The sequence below is a fragment of the Macrobrachium nipponense genome, chromosome 29 (genome assembly GCF_015104395.2).
Source record: "Macrobrachium nipponense isolate FS-2020 chromosome 29, ASM1510439v2, whole genome shotgun sequence".
NCBI classification, from domain to species: Eukaryota; Metazoa; Arthropoda; class Malacostraca; order Decapoda; family Palaemonidae; genus Macrobrachium; species Macrobrachium nipponense.
Window position 1 is genome coordinate 9,890,969 of NC_061092.1, and position 9,128 is coordinate 9,900,096.

At 29.2% G+C, this 9,128-nt stretch overlaps 2 pseudogenes; both read left to right on the forward strand.

The window, feature by feature from the left end:
• The first annotated feature begins 4,446 nt into the window (after positions 1–4,446).
• Positions 4,447–6,138, forward strand: LOC135206107 (protein gustavus-like; annotated as a pseudogene).
• A 122-nt stretch (positions 6,139–6,260) lies between these two features.
• On the forward strand, positions 6,261–9,117 carry LOC135206106 (DNA polymerase delta catalytic subunit-like; annotated as a pseudogene).
• Positions 9,118–9,128: the final 11 nt, after the last annotated feature.

Genomic DNA, 9,128 nt, shown 5'->3' on the forward strand with positions numbered 1-9,128 from the left:
CAGGTATATGTACACTTATTTTTTCAAATGCTTCATCAAGGTCTTTATTACCATGCAGTATCCAAGAAACACATATCCTATCCCATTCCAGAACTGACTAATGTTAATTTGTTCCATTGCCTTTTGTTTAAACTCATTAAATGACTCCTTTACCCTCTTAACAGCTTCATTATATTCTTCATTAAAACTTTCGAGCATCTCCTCAGTACGTGAATCATCCGCTTTCAAGTAATCACATATTTTTTCGTTCAATACACGAATTTTATAACGAAATTCGAGACCCTCTATTGTTTTGAAGTATCCATCGTTGTCGAGTTCATCTAGCCTTTGACACAATTCATTGTATTCTTCGTCTCGTTCGCTTTCGCACTTGTCACATGATTCCTGCACAAATGTCTTTTTTCCTTCTTCTTTGTACAATTTGCAACCTTTACAAGTTTCCTCCACTATTTTTAGTATCAACATGATGATCTAGAGTCGGCTGTTGTAGATTCACAATACAATGAGGGTGAAGATGTGAGACACCACCGCTGACTGGCCCGGTTAGAACAGTAAGGCACCCCTATAAGAAATGCCCGCATTTATATAATGGCAGGTAACATACAAACATGGAATTAATTAATTAAATTAATAAATACATATAATATATATATTATATTTTATATTTATATATATAATAAAATATATATACCACACTTATATTATTTTATTAAACTTTCCTTTAATTAAAAAAAAGACAAAGATCTATGGCAAAATATATCGGTAATTGATGCCTATTGAAACAGTTGATTGTAATCAAGAAAATGAAAAAATATTATTAGGGAATATTTAACTAAAGATTGGGAATAAAAACTTAGATACAAATGTAATTAATCATACCCTAGCATAATTATTATCATCTACTAATAATTCAATTGAAGGTATATACGACATTATTAACCTTTTTGCTGAAGATATCATGCCTTTGTTTAAGAGACATCGTTGTCAACGTCAACGTCATAAATTTTCGATTCAACGAAAGGTGACGGCAAATTCAAATCGCCATCTTCATAGACAAACTATAGGAAAGTTAATTAAACAACATATTTTTCGAGACGGCAATACTATAGCAGAATTATCAAAATTCTTTTATTGTGATGATTCAAATCTTTACATTTTTTATATAAATTTTTCAAAAAGAGTATTACATGCGTATCGAAATTAGCAAAATTAATTTTAAAAACTCACTATAAAATTAATTGTTCATTCAAAGATAAACATTGTTATATTGATTTTGAATATAATATTCGCAATAAAAATTCATATACAACCATGGAAGTCAAATGATGCTTCTTTGACATTAAGTACACAAAAGCCTTAACTAAAACAATATTACACATTGGTTTTATCCAAAAATATTTTTATTCAGGTTTTCCATAGGTCAGGTTTTGTAATTGTGCATATACAATCTATTTATTTATTTCATCGCATTACAACCATACAAAGGTCTATCTCCCAAATAAATGTTATTCTGAACCTGAACGCAACACGAATCCGTCATACAACATAACCCCACAGCCTTAACTTTCGTTCCAGTTTCGTCATTTTCAATCTCCACCTTCGATTCAAAATAAATAAACCGCATGCTTTGGCCGCAAATAGAATCCTTTTTAAACATTTTGTGGTAATTCGCTCCATCTTTTATGAATAAACTTAATTGCGGGTATTATTTTATTTAACGCGCCGTTTGTTTAATTTGTAAGATCGTTCAAATTTAAATTTGGGCATATAAATATTATCGTAACGGATGTCTACTCCTGATGCATTTATCATTTTTATAACATTACCCATATTGGGATAATATGATTGGTTAATTCCTTAACTGTAGATATTTCACTCGGTAGAATGGTCAACATAACGACGCCATTGGTCGTATATGGAAAACGATAAACGTTACATGTCAAATCGCCAAAATTCATTGACAATGACGTTTTTATAGTAGTATAAGTCCTTTTCATCATTGGCACTTTTATTTCTTCATTGGGTGAAATGGAAAAATTTAAATCTCTAGTATTTTCCAGTACAAATGGATATTTCCATTTTCCATTCATTATAGTTTTAGAATAAAATATATTTCATTAATAAATGAGTAGCATCAATTGAGATCATTTTTTGTTTCATCTTCAATATTTTTCTCCATTATTAATTACTATTTTAAACGTTGTTGCATTGTTTGCATGCATTATATTTTTGATTTTATCAACAAAATTAATATCAATGTCGTCTGCGACAATTTGAGGGAAAATACACGACAATGTTTTTGTTTCAAACGATGATGGTAACGTATTGTTCACTTCGTTGATGATCGCATTTCTTGTCTTTTCTTGTTGATTTATTTTTCCAAAGTTTTATCATCTGCCACTAACATCAATAATTTAAATATATAAATATTCTTTACCCAATATAGCATTTTCGTGGTTATCTAAATTTTCAAATATTTTCAAAAATAAGTTGTTAGTAATGACAGTCATTATTGAGTAATAGTATATCTCTTATATAATTTCTTTTTTTATATTTTTTGGTTCTGAACCGGGAAACTTGATGGTAAAATCCTTTTACGAAAACAACGGTTAGAATAGATTTTTTTTCAAAATTATCACCATTCCCGACACTATATAATCTACCAAAAATCCTTTTACGAAAACAACGGTTAGAATTGATTTTTTTTCAAAATTATCACCATTCCCGACACTATTTTAATCTACCAATATATCTTCAAAGGGTTTGGTGGGGGCGCTTGGTTCACTGTGATACAATGAAGATATGAGAGCGTATTCGCCACCACTAACTAGTCCAGTTAGAACAATAAGAAGGCAGTCTTTTAATGCGAGCCTTTATATAATAATTTTTAAATTCAATATCCCAAGAAATGTATAAAGATATGCATTAATAACAGTAATATTAATATTATGAAATGGTTAAATTTATTATCTTTCAAGAAAATATTACTTTTACAGTTTATCGTTTATTATACAACGACTGTAAATTGTATATAATGTAAAAATGGTATTATTATATTTTTCCTTATATTTATTTATTTATATGTAAAAAGTTATTTATTTATATAGAATAATTAAAAGTTATATTATTAAAAAAAATGAAATAATAACAAAAACTATGCGTGTTGTAGCAAAAGAAATATCGACTTAATAGTTAAAATGCATTTTGTATCGAAAAATAGATCCAAGTTATAAAATAAATTTTTTACCCTAAAAAAACAAAAATTAACAATGCCAGAGAAAAAAATCCCAACTTTGGGTAAAAAAAAAATAGTGGTTTTAATGGAGTTTATGTTTTTTCGCCAAAAAAAAATCGGGTGAATAATAATTCTTAATTTTATTAAATTAACGTTTTCATAATTTATTATTTGCTTATAAATAATATTAATAAAATATATATAAAAATACATATTATTAATTAATTAATCTTTAAATATAATAATAATAAATAATATATATATAAAGAATAAATAAATATAATATATTATTTTTATATATAAAATAATTATACCTATATAAAATAATTTAATGAAAAAATAATTATAAACTAATTAAAATATGTATTATTTATATATATATATTATATTAATATTATTTATAAAAAAATAATAAATGTGATAAAAACATGAATTTCATAGAATTAAGAATTATTCAATACCAGGATTTTTTCACTGATTTATTGTATATACTTCTTTCAAAAGAAAATATTAGATATAATCTAAAATTAATTAAATATTTACAACATACTTGGAATATACCAAATTTTTTTGTACTATTTCATATCATTCTATTTGAATTAAATAAAAAAATTATTAAGTCGAATATCAGCTTTTTATTTTACCTATAATTTTAAATCTAATAATTCTTTTTTGTAATAACTATATATTCCCACTAAAAAAATTGGATAAAATGAAACACCTGAACAATTCTTAATTTTATTGAATTGAACTTTTTATTACTTTATAAGTTTATTTATTTATTTATGATAAAAATGGAAATGAATTTTTTTGTAAAATAATTTTTTTTTATTATTATATTATATTATTTTATATATACATCTATTAAATAATAATAATAACAAATAAATAGCAATATATATATTATCATTGTTATAAATATAAATATAAATTAAGTAAAATAGAAGATTAAAACATGATAAAAATTACAGAAGAATAAAATAAAGATAAATTAAAGTTTCATAGTTAAAAAAAAATAAATATTTATTTTTCATCAAGGGGGATGATATTTTATTTTATTATATATATATATATATATTTATTATGTATATTTATTTACTAATTAATTAATTCCATGTTTGTATGTTTGTTTGTATGGTGTTTTATATGTTACATGGAACCGGTGGTTATTCAGTAGTTATTGTTTCGTGATCATACAAGCAAGACAACGAACTTTTTTTGCAGTGAAGGGGAATTTTACGTTCCAAAGTAAAATCTTTTATCAATTGTGCTATAATATCGAGGAATTTATGTAGTTGAATTAGCATTTTACACTGTTCGTTTAAGAAACGAATAAACGAAAAACTCACTCAATTTTTATATTTTTTAAAATTATATTTGTAGTATTTGTATGTGTATGTTTTTATATTTGATTTATTTATTTATTTATTTATAAAAAAAAATAATGTCCTCGGATTATACCTGCCCCAAACGGTTAGACTTCCTCCTCAAGATGCCGCCCATCCCGCGAGAGGCTTCACTCAAGCACGCATGGAATGCAGAAGACAGGTCGCTCAATATTTTTGTCAAGGTGCGGAAATTGTATTTCTGTCATTTGACTGTAGTATGTAGGCAGCTATTTCACGAAGTTAAGATTTGACTGTTTCATTTCAGTTTAAACTGTAATATTTATGATTTAACTAAATTTTTTGTAGTTACTTTATATCATTCTTATTGTTGTATTATTACAGGATGACAAAATGACGTTCCATCGACACCCTGTTGCCCAGAGTACAGATGGTATAAGAGGAAAAGTTAGTTATACAAAAGGTCTCCATTTATGGGAAATACACTGGTCTACTCGGCAACGGGGTACACACGCTATTGTAGGGGTTTGCCACTAATGAAGCACCTTTTACATTCTCGGGGATACCAGTTAAGTGTTATGTACATGTCCACACACCTAGTTATTTGAACAAAGTTTTCCCTCCTGCAGTATGCACAACACATTTAAAGAAAGTGTGCAATAGTGAGTTAATCCTTATTGTTCCCTTCCAGGGTTTGGTAGGCAGTAATGACCAGTCATGGGGCTGGGACCCTAGCCGTAATAAGTGTGTCACAATACCAGGCAAGGCAACCCGGACATTACTTATCCTTCATTATTAAACAACAATGAGACCTTCGTTGTCCCAGATAAATTTTATGGTAAGTAGGTGGTTATTATCCTTATTGTGATTTCAAAACACTTTGCCTTATTATAAGAATATTTGAACCCTTTCCTCCACTTTGTTAATGACATCCTATGTCTTATTTTCAGTTGCCTTAGATATGGACGAAGGAACGTTGGCATTTGTTGTAGAGGGTCAGTATCTGGGAGTAGCATTTCGTAACCTGAAAGGCAAGAAGCTTTTTCCCATAGTTTCAGCTGTATGGGGCAATTGTGAAATTTCTATCAGATACATAGGTGGACTAGATCGTAAGTATTGCAGTATTTTTTACTTTTTCCAGAATGAATTGTGCTTAATGTTGTGAGAATCATAAAAGAAAAAAAATTAAATTTCCAAGATAAGACCTTTCCTTGATGCATCAGAATATTTATGAACTCAATTTTTTATTTTTCTTTATCCATAGCGGCACCGCTACCTTTGATGGATTCATGTCGCTGGATAATACGGCAAGCTGTTGGTAAACAAAGGTTGACTCGTTTACGGGAGTTAAATTTACCTCAGTCTGTTATTCAGTACCTACTGTACCATGGGGAGGCCAACTCTCGTAGCACCAACGTGACATCCGAACTACGTCATTGTCACCAGAAATACACAACTTTCACACCCCACTGGAAGGCATGAGAATTGAACTCATGGCCTATATATTGTAAATATTTTCTTACTTATATACACAAAAAATAAATTTAATAATATTTAGGTTTTGTAACTATATTCCTCGTAATTAAATGAAATTTGACTTTTTCTTATATAAAAAAAAAATAAAATTGAGTATATAATAAAAGCAATCATTTTGTTATAATTCATTCAATATAATAATAATGAAGCGAAAATTATCAGTACATAATAATGATAATAATAATGGCAATAAAGAATTGCCCCCAACAATAATGAATAAATCATTTCTATTTTTTAATATAGATTTGGATGATTATACAGGGAGTTCACCTCAAGCATTGGGGTTTAATAATAGTCATCGTTTACCAATTATTCGAATGTTTGGTGTAGATGTCTCGGGTAATTCGGTATGTTGTCATATTCATGGATTTTATCCCTATTTTTATATGAATTATCCAGAAGATAAATTATTATTATTAAATAATATTGATTCATTTAAGAAACTAATAAACGAAAAACTTGCCCAAAAATTATATTTTTTAAAAAATATTACGGATTTTATTATTTCTATAACAATAGTAAATAAAAGAACTATTTATGGGTATAATAGTCATAATGAAGGTCTAAAACGTTTTTTAAAAATAACGATAGCATTGCCCAAATTAATTCACGAAGTTAAGAATATTTTAGAGTTAGAATTGAAAGGAGAAAACGAAGATGAAGAAAGAAAAAATGAGTTTTACGAAGCCAATATTGATTTTATATTGCGTTTTATGATTGATGTTAATTTATCGGGGTGTTCTTGGATAGAAATACCGTCCCAATCTTGTATTTTTAGGGATAGCAACAACGAAAAGGAATCCACATGCCAAATTGAAATTGATGTATTGTGGACTAATATCATGCCCCACGATCCGGTTGAAACAAAATGGGCTAGTATCGGACCCCTCACCATCCTTTCTTTCGATATTGAATGCGCAAACCGGAGAGGTATTTTTCCTACGCCCGATAACGATCCAATTATTCAAATTGGCAACGTTATCGCAAAACACGACAAATTAGAAATGAAAAAGGTAATTTTTGTGTTGGGTAAAAATTGTGACCCTATCGAAGACGCCAAGATATTTCTTTTTCATTCTGAACAGGAGATGTTAAAAGCTTGGTCTCGTTTTGTGCAAAAGGTAGTAGACCCTGATATTATTACTGGATACAATATTAATAATTTTGACTTCCCGTATTTAATTGGTCGGGCCAAACATTTGAACATTGATGATCAATTTTATCTAAGTAGAATAAAAAATGTAAAATCTTTCATTACGAGTTGGGGGTTTGAAAGTAAACAGGTGGGTAAAATCGTTAATAAATGTATTAACGTGGAGGGTCGATGTATTATGGACGTTTTAAGCGTTATTAAAAGAGAATACAAATTACGGTCTTACAGTTTGAATGCGGTTTCTCAGTATTTTTTAAATGAACAAAAAGATGATATTCACCACACCGAAATATCAGAATTACATCGCACTAGCGCCCAAACGAGACGAAAATTAGCCGTTTATTGTTTAAAAGATGCCCTTTTGCCACTAAAATTAATCGATAAATTAATGTTATCTATCAATTACATTGAAATGGCGCGGGTAACGGGAGTCCCGTTAACTTTTATCCTCACGAGAGGTCAACAAATAAAAATAATGTCTCAATTATTGCGAAACTGCGCCTTGGAAAATTTTATTGTTCCATCGTGTGAAGGGGGATTGAAAGGGTGTATGGGTTATCAGGGCGCTACAGTTATTGAACCTGCGAAAGGATTTTATAACTCCCCTATCACGACGTTAGATTTTTGTTCATTATATCCGACTATAATTATGGCCCATAATTTATGTTATACTACATTGTTATTAACCAATAATGATAAAACCATATTAGCGTCTACGGATAATTATACTAAAACGCCCACAAATAATTATTTCGTCAAACCTCATATACGTAAAGGTTTATTGCCTAGAATTCTAGAAAATTTACTAATGGCGCGCAAAAAAGCCAAGGATGAACTGAAACGTGAAACTGATCCGTTAAGGAAAAAAGTTCTAGATGGCCGACAATTAGCCTTAAAAATATCGGCCAATTCTGTATACGGATTTACGGGCGCGCAAATGAGCGGTAAATTGCCCTGCGTTGAAATATCTCAGAGCGTGACAGCGTTTGGACGCGAAATGATCATGTTTACGAAAAATAAGATCGAAGAGAAATACGTTAACGCCAAAGTCATTTACGGAGATACAGATTCTGTCATGATAAACTTTGGTGTCGATACCATCCAGAGGCCATAGTATTAGGTCAAGAAGCGGCTGCTTTTGTTACAAACTTTTTTATGACTCCCAATTAAATTAGAATTTGAAAAGGTATATTTTCCATTACTTACTTATAAATAAAAAACGTTATGCGGGATTATATTACACCCGTCCTGAAAATTTTGATAGAATTGACTGTAAAGGCATAGAAACCATTCGAAGAGATAATTGTCGATTCACCGCTGAATTAATATCCGAGGTTTTGAATATAATTTTGATTCAGAGAGATACAGAAAAAGCCATTACATTAGTTAAAAATACTATATCTGAATTATTACACGATCGGATTGATATTTCAAAATTAATTATTACAAAAGAATTAACCAAAACCAAAAAAGAATATAAGGCCAAACAAGCTCATGTGGAATTGGCCTATAAGATGAAATTGAGAGAATCCAGTACAGCCCCCCAACTTGGTGATCGCGTTCCGTACGTCATAATTAAATTGGATAATAATGAGAAAAAGAATACACCCCTGTATCAAAAAGCCGAAAGTCCCGAATATGTTGTAAAACATAATTTGCAATTAGATTATAATTATTATTTAAAAAATCAAATTAGAAACCCCCTATTAAGAATATTTGAACCTATTCTCGGGTCAAATGTTGAAAAAATTCTATTAAGCGGTGATCATATGATTTCCAAAACTGGAACTGTTTTAAACATTTTATCTAAACCCCGAATAATGTGCATAAAATGCAACGCTAAATATATTCAATCCAA